This window comes from Hermetia illucens, chromosome 3, assembly GCF_905115235.1.
Source record: "Hermetia illucens chromosome 3, iHerIll2.2.curated.20191125, whole genome shotgun sequence".
NCBI lineage: Eukaryota > Metazoa > Arthropoda > Insecta > Diptera > Stratiomyidae > Hermetia > Hermetia illucens.
Window position 1 is genome coordinate 26,704,029 of NC_051851.1, and position 16,936 is coordinate 26,720,964.

General features: G+C 43.6%; 1 protein-coding gene across 4 annotated transcripts in view; it reads right to left on the reverse strand.

Moving 5' to 3' along the window:
- The window catches only part of LOC119650783 (elongator complex protein 6), a 46,280-nt gene that overhangs the window by 15,846 nt on the left and 13,498 nt on the right, over positions 1-16,936 (reverse strand). Inside the window, exon 1 of one of the 4 annotated variants that reach the window (XM_038053897.1) lies at positions 16,552-16,934. The exons of 2 other annotated variants lie outside the window; for them this stretch is intronic. The gene's annotated coding sequence lies outside the window, so the exon portion shown is untranslated. Of the gene's footprint in view, positions 1-623; positions 870-16,551; positions 16,935-16,936 lie in introns of those variants that run through there. One more of the 4 variants, XM_038053898.1, reaches the window with a different exon arrangement.

The window sequence follows — 16,936 nt, forward strand, 5'->3', positions numbered from 1 at the left end:
GCAAATTCAAGAATATGAATGTCAACATCACCCAAAAGTGGATACTCTCACATAATATATGCATATATTACGTGCTGCGTACTAAGAAATACACAAAACCTTTCGTACCTGAAGCGTCCAGTTTCCGGTTTCCCGACTTGTTTCATTTTCTATCGAAACGTAAATTCCATTCATTTTTAACTGACCTCTCAGCTCACCAGACCAGAATATTACTTCTTATCAAGTTCATACTCATAATCGTAAAAAAATTTGGAATGCCGTTTATTATTTTAAAAACCACTGAAATTTTAAATTCAACAAAAGCTTGAGCGCCTAAAAAAAAATCTCAGATTGGATTTTATACTTATCTGTAACTGAAATCAGGCAAATACCAATACAAACCCTAGAATTTTATATTGGGAGAGAAGCTTAAATTAGGTTCAAATATCACGAATTATTTCTTTTAAAGGATGAACTCTGTGTTCAATGGATATTGGCAACCAATCGTTGCTCTTCTTGCTACAACAGATAACATAGATAAAGCAGAAAATGCCAAAATGAAAAAAATATTCTAAATAAGTATCTTTAATGTTACCACAAACACTTATAACGTCTATAAGAGATATTTAACAAAAAATATTTACAAATTGTAAAGTTGAGGTTCTCCCCAGCGAACAGCTAACACTTGGTCTACCACTTCGGAGATGAATAAGGAATTATCACTATTCACATTTCGCACCGTTCCAGAGCTAATGAAAATGTTTTTCATGAACCGATTTCAGTTATTATCGCAACGAATGGGTGCTACCCCATTTGTTTGCCAATAAAATTTTCACGTGAATAGATATTGCAATGTTTGCCACCAAAATTACCGAACAGGTTCCACAAGTCCAATAAATGCCTTTAAAGTAAAAATAGCGAAAACCCAAGCATTTAATCGTTTGTCAGTTGGTGATAGACCCGAGAAAAGTTCCCTACAAATTATCACTTATCTTTTATTACATAAATTGTTGTTTATTTCTACAAATAACACAGCAAAACAACACGTGCAGTGTATCTTCCGGAAAAGTGTGACCTGTTGGTGTTATAAATTTTAATAAATAATTATCAAAACACGAATCCGACAATATCTCAATCAAAATCATCATCACATGATAGGAGTCCAAAGAACAACAACAGCAGCAGATACTTCCCCAATCTGAACAACAGCCGAAAGGAGCTTTTAGATTTGGATGCTATTTTTACCCGGCACTCTCCTTTGACTGATGCCTAGTGTTTGTCTGGCCATTTTTTGTGAAGAGACCTCCCCAACAACTGATTTTTTTTAAAATCCACAGAAAATAATAAAATGTCATATTGTCACGCGGTATTGAACCAAACAAATATCGTGGGGGCGATTAGGAATTGTAAAACTTAAAAATAGTTGGGAACAGTTGATAAGTCGATGACTTCATGATCATGGATCCCACGAGAAACTAATTAGGTATGACCTTAATAATAAAAATCAAGGAAACTACACAAAGTGAAACAACTAAATTAATTTATCTAAATTATTCAAAATTGATTTAGTTTTCTCGCATTATAAGGTAACTACTTCACCCAGGAGAAAAAATTGAGGGATATCTAAAGTATCACAAGAATCACAAATTAAAGAACAATCAAATTCCAACCAGAAAAAAAAACAAGAACAATTCGATCTGTATAAAGCCAGACCTCAACAGTTTTAGAGGTAGTTGTACTCCTTAGCTCTACCCTCTCTGCCAAGGGAGGGGTTTTTTTTCTATAGACAAAGACCGCAAAGTGGTAGTCTTGAATCCAAACAACCCCGACGAATACCGATTACTTTTTAAGTGAACCAACAGATTTTTGTCCTTCACTGGCATCTTCGAAACATGGTGAAAGAGTTAGAAGCCCCTAATTAGTTGGAAGTAGAAAACGAGGTATTCAAGCAAAAATGGACGATGGTTTCGTCTAGGCCAGAAGTAACTCATCAGACGCTGCCTCACCTGTCATGTTATGAATTCTATATAAGGGGGCAAACAGCACCTAACAACCACTTCGATCACGTTGCTCCCAGGGTAGAGGTGAGACAGCGTTTGATGAATTGCATCTGCCCTTGACGAAACCGTCAGGTATTTTGGTATGAATTTGGTCTCTAGCCCAGAATAAAGGGGTCCATGACCCAGAGACAGAGGAAGAAAGTTTCTTTTTGGTTGATCCGGTTCAACGTCAAGTGAATAGCGGACTCACAAATCCCTCGAACCATTAAACACAAATTTAAGGTATCCAGAATATTAAAGAACTCAACTAGTGATCAAGCTGGAAACCTAGAATCCCGTCACCTGAAAAGCAACGGACGCATAGACTACCTTCGATAGAACACCGTCATTCCAGGGACAACAAAAAATCCATACCACATTTAAATAAAGGATACAATAGCGATTGTCGCACAGTAAACTGGGGTAAAGATTATCCGAATATTTGACGAGGAGAAACAATTCATTCGCATTAGCACTTACGTGATGTGGGGAAAAACCGCACAGAAATTCAAGAACAAAGCGCATAAGTTTCAGTAAAAGCCATAGCAAAAAGACCCGGGCGAGCGAAAGTCTAAACTCCGTGCACTGTTCGAAAATGATCCGTAGAGTGTAGAAGTGGTCAAGGCAGGAGGATCCAAAGTGGTAACCAGCCGGCTCTCTGTCGTTCTTTGATGCGTTCCAGGATTACTTTGTGACGGCAGAAAAGACGCAGATACCTCTTCAATTTTCACACAAAAAAACAGGTGCCCTTCTTTGGAATCTTAACGATCATCCCCTTCTTCCACTGTTAGATCCCCAGGATTTCCATTTCATCCACAAGAGGAGGAACTTCGCGATATACAGTTAAGAATCATGGTGAAGTGTTCCTTCACTTCCTAAGCTGCTCGTTATAGTGGATGAGCTGTCAACTGTTAGCGTTCCTCAAAAGACCATCGAAATGTTTGCAACCACATGCAAGTTCTTTCGAGATGGGATGTACACTTCTGAAATTATTGCAAGCTGCGACAACTTCCGCTTCCCGAAGCAGCGCAATAACAAATTCCCTTTTCTCATGGCGCACGCTACTCTTAACATTCAGGAATCTCGCACGGTATCGCAACTCGAGTGGGTCAACAGAACCTTCAAATTCTTCCTTTCATTGATTCCTTTTCCAAGATTCAGCAGTCAACCAGATCTTGTGACGCCCTTTCAAAAAGTGGCCGACGACCTGCATAGCATCCGAGAAAAGAGCATTTTTATGGAGGCCCAATGCTCATCGATATTCTCCGACCGGTTATTCTGGGGTTATCTGCCGTCCGATACCACTGTCCAATAACAGCTGGATCATACAAGCAGTCAATGTTGAACTTGGAGGGAATTATGTCCTATATTATCGCCTGATTCGCGGAAAGCGGTCCACAAACATATGTGGGCCTCTCTAGACGGGACCACTTTCAACCAAACTGACCACATGCAGATTGAACGCCGCCACCTCTCAGCCTTGATGAATGTCGGAACATATAGGGGGAGCCAATATGCATATAGACTAAGATCACTATCTCATTGGCATAGTGCTCCGGGCCCGAATTACAACACCACCTACAATCCCCTCTGACAATCAGGTGAGAGTGAATACTGGAACCATTCACAACACAGCCCTCCGTAACACCTACGAGGGGGTAATGGATGCCGCAATAACCACAGCAAACAGATGCCCTAGAGATGAAGCATCAACAAATAATCTTCACAATCACCTGAAGAGCATTATCATTGATACGGCCACAAACATACTTGGCTCCAGCCGCAAGAAAAGTCGGAACGGCTGATTCGACGATGAGCTAACAACGGAAGGGAAGAATGCTATATACCGAGTAATGTTGCATTCTCAAAGAAAGCAGGCACGCGCAGAGACTTACCAAGAACTCCGTGGAGCCGAGAAGCGACTTCACAGACGGAAGGAGGGAGCCTGGGAGAACCAAAGATCTGTGAACTCGAAAAGTACAAGAAGTGACCGCACCAGGCGCGGAAGTTTTATCAACAAGTCAGCAGGATGAAGCCCTACACACCTCCTGCTGAGACAGAGAGGGAAATCTGATTTCTGACAGAATGCGCATATTGGAGCGATGGGTTGAGTATATTGATGAAGTGCTCAACAACCAAAATATCAGCGAGTTGGATGAGGAGGAGGTCCCGCCAACTGAAGACGGACAAATGCTGCCACCACCAAGCACAGAAGAAGCAGTCCGTGCAATTTACCGACTTAAAATGGAGGCGACCAACTACACTAAGTGGTTCATCAACTAATGTTCAAGGTGTGGGACAGCGAATCAATGCCTGACGATTGGCAACGAGGTATTATTTGCCTCATACTTAAAAAGGGGATATCACGCAGTGTAGCAATTATAGAGGTATCACGTTGCTGAGTACCATCTATAAGATATGCTCCTCTATCTTACTAGGCCGGATAGCCCCATACGCCCAGAACATCGTCGGGCCATATCAAAAAGGGTTCACCGCAAGCAAATCAGCAAAAGATCAGATTTTCTCTCTGCGGCATGCGATGGAAAAACTGCTGGAATATGGGCATCAGTTGCACCATTTTTGCATCGACTTTAAAGCCGCCTGTGAGGGCATAGCCAGAGTAAAAATGTACACGACTATGAGAGAATTCGGTATCCCGATGAAATTGATAAGACTGACTAGGATGACCCTGACCAATGTGCGAGGCCAGATAAAAGCAGCAGGATCACTCTCGACACCTTTCAACATCAACAACGGTCTACGAGAAGGGGATGCCCTATCATCCGTCCTCTTCAACATGGTCCTGGAGAATGTGATTCGCAATGCAGATGTAAATGCGAGAGGCACCATCCTCTCCATGCCCACCCAACTAATGGCCTACGCTGACGATATTGAGATTATGGGAAAAACAACCTTGATTAGTGGCAACGTCAGCACCAAAGACCAAAGAACCAACAACATCGAATCGCGCTGGTCAAACGAAAACAATAAGGATAGGAGACTACAACTTTGAGACCGTTGAAAATTTCTCCTATCTAGGGTCGAAAATGACAACCGAAAACAGCTATGGCGATGAAATCCGCGCACGGTTGTTGGCAGTCAACAGAGCCTGTTTCAGCTTACAAAAACTGTTCCGCTCGAAACGTCTCATTATAGGGTCAAAGCTCTTACTGTACAAGATAATGATCTTACCAGTCCTTATGTATTCCTCGGAAACCTGGATTCTCTTGGCCGCGTTCGAGAGAAGAATCCTCCGAAGAATTTTGATCCCCTACATGAGGATGGACGATTCTATAGCCTATATAACGACGAAATCTATGAGCGATACCACGACCATCTGATTGGGGATAAAATCCGGCTCAATAGGTTGTGATGGGCGGGTGACTTTATTCGTATGGATGAGGATGATCCAGCCCGGAAAGTCTATAAAGGCAATTTCTAAGGTAGAAAAAGAAGACGAGGCAGACCCTACCTGAGATAGAGTAATGGCATATGGCGAATTTGTGGACCTCGGCACAAAACCGGGGTGTCTGGAGTTCTTTATTTAGGCAGGCCTAGGCCAGATACCGGTTGTTGCGCCGTTGTTGATGATGATGATATTCAGGATATAGTGGGAATGGCAGTGAACTCAGCCGGCCTTGTTAAGAACTACGGGACTGCTGACACAATATATGCCGCTTGGTTGCTCATGGAGAAACACTACATTCATTTCCCGGTTCTAAAAAAGGAGTTTGATCGTGTACCGCACAAATTCGTCCGATGTGCTTTGCAACGAAACTTGATGGCAGAGACATTCATGCGCTGGTTTAGATTGCCCTACCAAGGATATATTATGTAGACAAATTCAACACGAAGGAGGAGGTTCGGGAGGGCTTGGAAAAGCAATTCAACCCTATTGGACTACAAGTAGAAGGTTATGTGTCGTTTAGAGAGCAGGTGACACTGAAGCGTTGCCTTCGCTCACATTGCCAACGCATGCAATAGTTCGAATGACAGGTCAAAGCATTTCAGAAGATGCAGAGCGGAAGGACATATCAACATGGAGGGTTAAGCTGACCCAAATTGCTTACTATGGACCATCGACACATTGCAGGCAGCAGCAGTTGGCCGGAATACAGAAGAACTCTCTACGCAAATCATAGGCAAGGTTGAAACAAATCAACTTCAACTATCGCCAGGCGGTGTTGGGTCTCGGAAAACATCCACGCGAAAAACATTGATGTGGCTATAATTAGTGACCCATATATTCTCTGCTCAGTGGAAAAAGCAAAAGTTGTTGTTGCTTCCCCAACCCAATAAACCACTCGGAAATCCAGCATCATATCATGCGATCTGTCTTTTGCATACAATGAGGAAAATGATGGAGAGAGTGATTTCTAACAGACTGGTACCCATCGTCGAAAGCAGCAACGGCTCATCGGAGCACCAGTATGGGTTTCGGCGCGCGCACTCTACGGTGTATACAATAAACATGGTGGTGAATCTGGCAAAAGAGCGTTGGACTGAACTAGGCGGATGAAAAAACGGAAGTGGTCCTAATAACGAACCGTAAAGACAACAATACTGTAAAAGTGAATGGTAAAGATTGCTTCTAGCCAGAGTGGCGCGATCCATTGTGCTTTACGCGTCAACTGTGTGGGCGGAGACGCTTTCAAACTCTCGCAGAAGGAAGCACATGAATTCAGTTTACCGGTGGATGGCTTTGAGAGTTTGCAGCACTTTTAGAACCACGTCAGACGAGGCAATACTGGTGGTGGCGGACATGATCCCAGTTGACATTGTGGCGAAAGAAATGACTGATGTATCATGCGAGATGTATAGAGGAGAGTGCAGAAAACTGATCAGAGTTGTATGATCGTTGGTAATACAGATGGAACGACGCTGGCTCATTCCTAGGATATAACTCCAGCGGAAAAACGAAAGACGAACTATCACGCCACTCAGCTCCTCACAAGACAAGGTGGTTACTACAGAGTCTCTGCACTGCTTTGAGTTGGGTGATTCGCCGCGATTGTCCCAGATGCGGTGGCATACCGGAGGATTCAGAGATAATATTTCACTGCCGAAGATATGCAATAGAGAGGAGGAATCTGAATCAAGCGCTAAGTAAGAGCGTGAGTCCGGAAAATATAGTTACAGAGATGCTAAGGTTGAAGGAGTACTGGTTTATGCTTTCCCCAGCAATTGTCAAAATACAGAAAAAGTTGCTGAAAGAAGAAATAAGAAGGAAAGCAGAAACGAGCGGAAGCACGAGTGCTTAAAGGCAAATCCATTCCGCGAAGTAAATCGTGGTTCCGTGAGACTGGGGCTGGAGAGACCAGGTGTCATTTTCAGTGAGTGCGAATCTCACACACGCTCTAACTCCGACGTTCGCGCAAGATTTTCCACTTCCGTGTACGGACATAAGAAAAAACATTACGACCTTGGCTATCAACGAAATACTGAGAGAAGATTTGTTTTTGAATTCGCACACGAAACGCGTTTTTGACGTCATCTACATTACGTTACGTGAAAGGTTTTATTTAAAGAATTTGTGAGTTTCTTATGATGTTTATTTGTACAAAAATATACCTGAAAAATAAACATGCATACAATTTCCTTAAAATTCCCATCCATAGAAAATGTTCCTCTAACGTCACTAACTCGGTGGATACAAACCCCCAACTAGGAACTCCCCCACTACCATATTATGAACAATTACACCATTGAATTTCACCGGAAAAGTAAAACCACCTAAACACCATTAAATAGTTTTGTGAATTTATTCAAAAAGTTCTCCTTGCTGGAGTTTAACATGACCGCTACTCAAATACAAGGATATTCTGTTGGTTTGTAATTTTGAATTTGAAAAGAGAAAGTTTCTCGTTTCTCTTGTATTATCCAAATCAGATTCGGTAAACGATAAAAGTTGTGTATTCTATTATTTCCGTGATGAGGTTACAGAACTTTAGTTAAACCAGAAATTATTACGCTTGACAATTTATTAATGAGATTTAATGTCAGGAGTTTTGCTGGCACAATATGCAGACGTTATTCCGGCCAATTTGTCTGGTTGAATTTATCCTTTCAAAGGAAAGGATTTTCAGTTAAAAATAATACTAGGTGTTTTTTGTTGAGGTTGCTGGGAGTCCTGAGAGTGTTTTTTTTTTAAAGAAGAGACGTAAGATGTGATGTGATTGACGTTAAAATCAACCCCGTTGATTCACTAGCGAGAGTTGACCCCTCTTGAGCGGTAATCTCTCCAGAAGCTTTATCTGATACTGCTTTCCAATGATCACAAGGTAACTCTATAAATAACCAGATATAAGGCTTTTTGTTGTAAAAACAAGGCCCCTTTCGATTACTCAAATAAAACCTACAATAGACTGCTGGAGTAATTGGTGCAGCTTTATCAGGAAACTAAATTGAGCCCGATAAATATGTTTCGTTAATACATTAATTTGTTTTATCGAACATGTTTACGAATTTATGGATGGTGGCAACAGATAAGCGATGAATATTCATTCAGCAAACAAATAGTGTAAGTAATCTAGGTTCAAAGGAAAAACTGACTATCACTATCTGAACTTCATACTATCTACGACACTAAGGCAACCCCAAGCAATAGAGTTAGGTAAATAATGTTTTCATTGTTTTCAAGAGTCTGATTAAATTTCATGATTGATTGATAAGAGAACGTGATACAATAAATATTTATCAGTGAAAGTGTGATACAGAAAGATGGATTTACTCATGAACTTCTGTGAGCTTGAAAGCTAATATTTAGGGGTTTCCGATATTACAGGAAGACTCGATGAAGATCCTAGGCTGAGAGCTTTAGAAACGAGCATCAAAAAATGCCAATCAAATCATCCCATTCTATATCCGTCATGATGGAGTCAAATGGGATTCTTTTCCCATGGACCAAAGGATAATTCTTACAAGTAAAATAAATATTGTTCAGTGACGAAAAGGTTCTGATAGTAAGTCTTGTCAGCGAACAGCTTCGACTGCCATTGAGTTTTTTGAGGTCTTATGAAAGTAACCAGATCGCATCCAATCATTTCGGAATCAAACCAAGAAGGTTTTTTGATTTTTATTGACCGCTTTATCCGGAAGCTTGCCTTGTCATTCAAATACCCGCGGGGACCATGAGACCACAAGCATTCAGCCTCATAGGCCCACATATCTCTATTTCTCTTTCTTCGCTCCTTCTGACAATACCCCAGGTGATAACATGGAGTTCGAACAGGACCTAATCAGCAACGATTCCGAATTTTCCCAACAACTTCCAACTGACAGGCGAGGATAAAATACTTCATACTTTACCTCACGCTCAGTAAGGAAACTAAGTTATCAATCAAAACCGTTACTAAACTGCGGGATACACTAATGTTCCGGGAATTTCATGTCAAAACAAGGCGTCCTTCAAACGATCAACATCAAATACCGGCACTGCAACGAACTATTTCCAACCGGCTACACCGGGACTAGCGGCATCATCATTAACCAACGATAGCGTCTATGGATGAGCAGAGGGAGTTGAAAAGGCAAAAAATGTCGATGTCTTCGACTGCCTGCGTCATATCATCGGAGTACACTAGCCTGATATAATTACAAAGGAGGAACTTGGTCGGAACACCGGCCTGGCAATCTTACGCAATGTGATCGGAAGGCGGAAATGAGGATCACTCATTCAGAATGGGCGATAATTGCTTGACTAGCTACGACATACAGTGGAATCCACTCTCCCAAGATGGCCGACAGGTGGGTTGCCCCCTTGGCGTAAAACAGTAAGGAAGGAGTACAGATATCTCAACAAGTCGCGGGGGAAGCTGAATTGCATTTCAGGTATCCGCGAACGATGGCGTGATAAATGAGGGGGTAAATGGCAACCATATATACGGATGAATTGGCTAAGTGTCAGCTTCTCAATCCCTTGCCCAGAGTTCGAACCCCATGCCTTCATGGATACTTGTGTTCACGATAAAACAGTAAACAAGTTGAAAACCATAACCAGTCTTGTCCGCGGCGGAGTGTGGGCACGTTGTGAAAAATTACAGAGTTCGCGACGGACAGGAAAAATGAATACAGAAAAAAAATAAACATTCTTCTTCATTAGACATCATCTTGGAAACGAAATTCGCAGCGGTGTACATTCAACAACTTTTTGAATAAAACTATTCCACTGTAAACCGTCCGCGTGCTGTTTGACATCACCTACCCGCGAAGGACTACGGCACGGACCGGACAGTCCGCTTTCTGTTTGGCGAGCCCATTAAGCTGAATTAAATTTCCGGGAGAAATACAATTTTGATCTATAATACTATAGCTTTGTTGGCGACCTGGTCTAATTATACTTCAGGTTAAAGTTGCATAATTCCGCAAGTGACCACACGACCTCCTCGCGGTGGCCGCTGGAAACCATCTTCGGACGGACCAAGAGTGTGTAGGGTCGGGCTGGGAGTAGGCTTTTCCAATGGGGACCTCGGTCTTTAGTACGCGAACTCTGAATAACTTGGGCACTTTCAGTTTCAAATAAGACCCTTACCCTGGTGGCCGGACTAGCCAGAGTTGAAATTATTCCTGGAATACTCGTGGGACCATGGACTCAATTTTAAAAATAAATAAACCAACGAAGAGGAGGTGATGCCAGGCGCATCATCGGGGGAAGAGCTGTTGGCATCCATCCAGGATATAGTAGTCGTCGAGAACAGTACACTCGATGCCAGACGTAGCACCGCTGTGCTGAAACCAATCAGAGGGACCTCCCGGTGCGAGGCGACACACGAACTAGTGATTTCCAACCTGGAATCTACTGTCGTCAAGCTGAGTGTATAACAAGTACATACTACTCCTAATCCGAAACCCTCGACGTCGGGGCATCCCTCAAAAGTAAAGACCAATAAGAACGTCAGTCACCGGAAACCAACTAAGAAGCGAGGTTCCACTGGTGTCCTGCTAAAGAACCAGTACCCCATGCATATTCTCAGCAAAATTGCTGGCCGGTACTGTCGACGAGCGGGATGAAAAAACTTCGCTAAATACCAGGCGATTATTGACGAATACAACAGCAAACGCCTGTCAGGCGAGAAGAAGGCAAAGCCCATCGTTCTGAAATGCAATCGATCTCAAGATAAGGTCGAACAAGATCACAAGCATAGCAGAGTGGGCAAAAGCTCGGACGCTAAGCAGCATCTGAAGAAAATTACGCGGCAACAGCCAGCCGACGAGCCACGAACTGCGAAACCCTTCAGCTACGTGGCCAGGTACCACTTACGTGGGGCAGTGGCGAATGGTAATTCCGTCAGCGACAAACTAGCGCCGGAGGTGTGGACCAGTATTATGGCCAGGCTGTCGGAGATTGTCATTGAGCATCTCCTGAACGCCGAAGGCAAACACATAGAAGCCATCCCCTGTTTTGATTCCTCTAATGCGGTCCGTGGATTCCATGTTATAGCTTGTGAGGTACGATTCTCTAGGGACTTTCTCGTTTCGTACGTTGCTAAGATCAGCGACGCCTGGGGGGGAAGTAAAGCTCAATGTCATCCCCTACGACGAGATTCCCGGGAGACCGGTTGCACGCATCTGGTTGCCGAAGATCCGCATGGATAAGAACAAGCTCGTCCAATCACTGCGCCTTCAAAACGCCAGGATTCCCATGGACGACTGGGTTGTTATCAAGGAGGAGGACCCTAGACAAACAGTCAACCTTTTCTACTCCGTATAAACGGAGGTGCCTGGAGGCACTGGAAAAGGTCGACTATAAAGTGCGGTCCGGAGTCAGGAACCCAAAGATAAAAGTATTCCCCTCCGCAAAACGGGACGACGACCTAAATCCAATCGACGCCGCCAACGAGCTGTTGGAGGAGATGAGGATCGGCAGTCCGACGGGGACTGGCCAACCCCCCACGCAAGCAGATAATGCTGAGGGTAACGCAGATAAATCTGCAGCACTCGAAGTGCGCCTCGGTTAATCTGCTTGTCTTCCTCCTAGAAGAAGATATCGACATCGCACGCTTGGGTCAGACGCGACTGAACCACCAAAGGGCTCCAAATCAAATATTTTAACTAATTCCACAGCACAGGAGCCGCTGATCAGGACGAACCTAGACCATGTATCCTCGCGAGGAAGTGTCTACACGCTTTTCTGTGTCCGAACCTGAGTTCCAGCGACCTAGTCGTGGTCAAACTGGAGCAGGCAGGGACAGAGAACGTATATATTTCATCGGCTTATATGGCTCACGACCGATCAACTCCACCAGGAGGACAACAACATTTGACGAACGCAATAGCAACAAAGAAGGCCAACCTGTTAATAGGCTGCGACCCCAATGCGAGGCATATGCTTTGGGGCAGCTCGGAAATCAACAAGAGGTGAGTCATTCTTTGATTTTATTATTACTTCAAATCTATCGGTATGTAACACGGACAGTACACCAACCTTCCATTTCCCCAGCTCGGAGAACTGTGACGGTTGGGAGGAGGTCCTTGATATCAACCTAATACAGCAAGAAGACACTGCCACCGTGGTAGAATGAAATTTACAGCAACTGCTACAGACATAAATATTGGCAGCCATACAAGAACTGTCGGCTTGGAGGGTTTGCGGTCACCCCAGCCGTGCGAGACTATCAAATCGGTAATTACCGAGGATAAGATCGACTGGACTATAAACAGCTTCTCCACATATCAATCTCCGGGCCCAGATGGCATGCAAAGAGGCCAACATCGATCAGTTATGACAAGCCTATAGATCGGTAATGGTTAAAATGAAAAGGAGTAGGGCCCCGCACAGTAAATGCACTATTACCGTCGAAAGAGAACACCCAAAAGTATATTCCAACTATAACAGAGGATGGAGGTAAACATAGTTTTGAAGGCGGCGATAAAAGCAAAACCGAAGTGGTTTATTTTTATTCTTATTTTGTAACCGACGGAGTGCCTCAAGGACCAATGCTAGACCTATTTCTCTGGAACGTGATAAATTACCATGTGCGGGCGGAATATTGGGATAATCTCATAAAGGGAGTAATATTCGTATGCCCGAGATATGATAGTGAGCAGGAACAACGTGAACTTCCCTTAAGAAGACCCTCCCAAGTGGAGACGATCATTCTGCAAATACTCGAATCCCGAAAAATATGGAATGCAGTTAGCGGCACCATAAGCTGTATTCAGAAGGAGCTTCGAAGGTTAGAGCGCTTGCGAAGAAGCGGCAGGGAGGAAATAAATCAGTATCCCGACGATGTTAATTTAATTAATTGGAGGAATTTCTGACATCAATCGTTACGAGGAGTACTACCCGTTGAGATCGGTGGTTATGTACTTCAGATCGATGAACCGACCGTGGATCTGCCTGCTCTAAAGTCGAACTGCCTTGAGGATAAGTACCCAAACCAAGGAATCGCTTCTCTGCCATTCTGTTGCTTCCCTCCTCTCGGGCGTATAAACAGTGCACCGAACGGCGGAGCCTATATTCTTTCGCAGGACAACTAGCACCGTCCATCAGTACATAGAAAGTTTATCAAGGATGGGGTCCATCGAATGAAAAAAGTTACGACAATTTCAGCGACAATGCCACTACTCCAGCCTTTCAGCGCGACTATACCTCTTCTAAGTGCTTCAACGAATCTTCCAGAGCCTGGGCGAAAGTCCGGCATCGTCTCATCCGATGTTAGATAAACCGTAAAAAATGTTATCCATAAAAACTGAATCGAAACAAAGCCATCCCTTTGACATTGGGCAAGCCAGATGGCGGCGGTACCTGCCTATGAAGCAGGGTCTTAATACAGACATTGTGCGTTGATTAGCACAGGAGCAGCTTTTACATCTGTAGCAAACTGCGCTAGCAACTCGGGAACCATGTAGGATGCGGATCATGTGACTTTCCAGTTCCGTCCTGAAGACGGGATACCACTACCAAGATATCGGATTACAAAAGAGCACACAGTATCTAAACTGGAGCCAAAAGCTTTCTTTTCCAGTAGCCCCTTGACCGTCTCGCCGAATATATTTTTGTTAGTTATTTTCATGCCTAATTCAACGAAGATTCCACCAGCTTTCACTTTCCGTATGGAAAACACTTCTGCACCATTATCTTCTTCCACAAATGTCTTGCCTTCCGTCGGGGTAATGAGCAAGCTGTCTGGTCGTCCTTTGTTTCCTCGTCATTACCGTTGGTAATTTACGATCCATAATCGTCTTGACTTTGGACAGGCGGTTTTATGGCGATGTTGCGTGGTTTCCTTTTGTCCTTCTTCGCCTTCTTTTTTATTGGAGCCGTAGAAGCTACTTGTATAAAGTCTCCTTCAGACGCGTCTACCTCTTTCCGCTTTTTCACCAGTTTGCTTTGCAGGGAACTGTCTGCAATTCGGCGGAAAGTGCGGCTGTTTCTGTTTTTCGCGCGTCTTTCCCTACTGGCCATGTTGCCAAAAGCATGCGCTTCTCTACTGCCGCATGTTCACTGATAAGCCTTTCCTCTTCGGCTTCGACAAGGTCAGTCGATCGGGGTCAAACTTGACTTATGTCTGAATCCATCTGCTCATTTCTAGCGATTTTCGGTAGGCGTTTTTCTGGAAAAGGAACATTGCAGGACTTTTTATTTGAGCGTTTCGATGTACCGTTGGGTGCTTATCTCCTTGCTGCATCTTTCGCTGCTAGGAACGGCGGTGTTCGATGCATTTACGTACAGCGCCCAAATGCAGTCGACTCTTCCGCCTGCTTTTCTATTTTATCGTGTATTTTGTGTATTTTATGGTTTCTTTCTTCTCCATGGAAATTTTAATAACACACGTTTGCAAGGGACGAGACGCAATAGTCAAGAACGGTTGTACCCCTGAAGACAAAGCTCTACCTCTACCTCCTCCTACCTCCTACATTTAGCTTATCCCGAAACTGACAGACGGATGAGCGCTCACTCGGGGCGACGCTACCTACTAATACCGGTTCGATGGGTACTACCAGACCAGGGTTCCGAAGGGGCTAGCTTCTGATACACGCCACAACTACCAGCTAAACTAATATCACCCCGCTGACGTTGAGAGAGAGAGAGCTGTTGCCAGCTCCGAGGGCTCCTAGTTTGCCCCGACATGTACCGGTCACTCGCGGTTCGCTCTTCACCGAAAGGCTTTTTAAGGCAACTACCTAGGATGTAAATATACAGCCAGCTAGAGTCAGAATTACTAACTCGGGCAGTTTGGCGACATTACTCCTTGTATAGTAAGCGACCCGTTCGCACGCAATTCCTGGGAGGCGGATGAAGAACCTACCGTAAACGTCCCCGAACAAACCATCGAAACATTTCCCGACACCAGCAAGTTTTTTCGTGGTACAATGTACGATTTTGAAATCATTATTTTTTAGAGCAGTTTCTGCTTCCGTGAACAGGATTACAGTAAATTTTCGTTTATTTCGGTGCACAATACACTTCCCTTGTTTTGTCACGGTTTCGGAGTTCAAGCCACGATCGCTACCAGTTGCAGCAATCAATAGAACCTTCAAACCTTTATGTTTATTGCCTCTTCATTTTTTCTGTCAGCTACTTCTTGTGAGGTCCTTTCGGGATGTGGCCGAAGCAGCACCTGAGAAACGAGCGGTCGGTTTCGGATGGTCGAAGCAACGCCAAGTCCCAGGTTACCATTCCTCTCGATGCCAGCGTAAGTGGCCTAGAGGAAAACTCCGGATTTTGGTCGATTTCATCAGCTAAAAAACAACTAACATCATGCCAGGCTCTGTGCTCGAAGAAATCTGCCACCACTAACCAGGCGGCGAAAGCAGCTGCAAACCTTTCATCTTTATTATTAGACGACAAGACCGTGATTTCTCATCACATGTCCGGGCAAGATGGTACCAGCACTCACCTTGGCATCTAGATCACCTATGACGATTGTAATGACGCCTTTCGGTGTAGAATGCCGCTGGAAGTGAAGGAATACATTCCAGAGTCCCTCAATCTAACTTCGTTTACTTTTCAGGAAATATTCATCTTAAATCTGCCTTGACCCTAAATAACAGGTCTCCGGATTTAAATAAATTCAATAATATATCGGAAAACAACCAGGCTTTCCTTTCCACAAATAACGAAATCTTCAATACTTGAAAGTTTTGGTGCAAATGCTTCCGATTTTAATAAAGTTGCGATCAGGAAAAATTTACATAGTTTTGGTGATCGTTAGGAATATGTTGTGGAGTATAAAGTGCTATGTTTCCAGAGCCAGAGGGTGGCCAGCAGTGGATGTTATCAGATATCAGAATTTGTAAAAAGTACCTCAACAAAACTTGTTAATATATATAAGAGAGACACAAAGCTTTCTAGACTGGAAGTAATTGTCTAAAGGAACAACAGCAAGTGAAAACATAAGTTGCTCTTCATGGAACACATTTCAAAAAAAATATATCACTTCTAAATTGCCTTTTTTCCTTGTTTACAACTTCGGTGAAAGCTTGTGATCATAATCAAGCTGAAGATACACATAGTCAAGAAACATCTATAGAGATATGGAAACATCTGACCATTTGAACTTAAGAATAGAAAATGAACTTGGCCACTTACGTTCTTCCGATTTATTTTTAAACGAAATCACTATCACCACGTAGCTTTCCCAACATTTTTTCAAGATCTTTCCCAAGTCCAACCTTGTCACCCACTCTATCGAAAGACGGGCCTCCAGACGTCACCGATATTCGCGATATTCAAAAACAACAACAACCTGACTTCAATGTTAGCACCTGATCGAGCCAACAAAAAAGCTCCACGAAAATAAAATGCCGGCAAAATACATATTTATGATGTTTGCTCTGTGTATCTTTTCGATTGCCTAGTGACTCTGATGACTTTGATGAACAGCACGCTCACCCCTGGCGGTTATCGACCACACACTTGATTATTGCTTCCAACTTCCCCACAGCTTCGGCGGCTTAACACTGTGACGGAATTG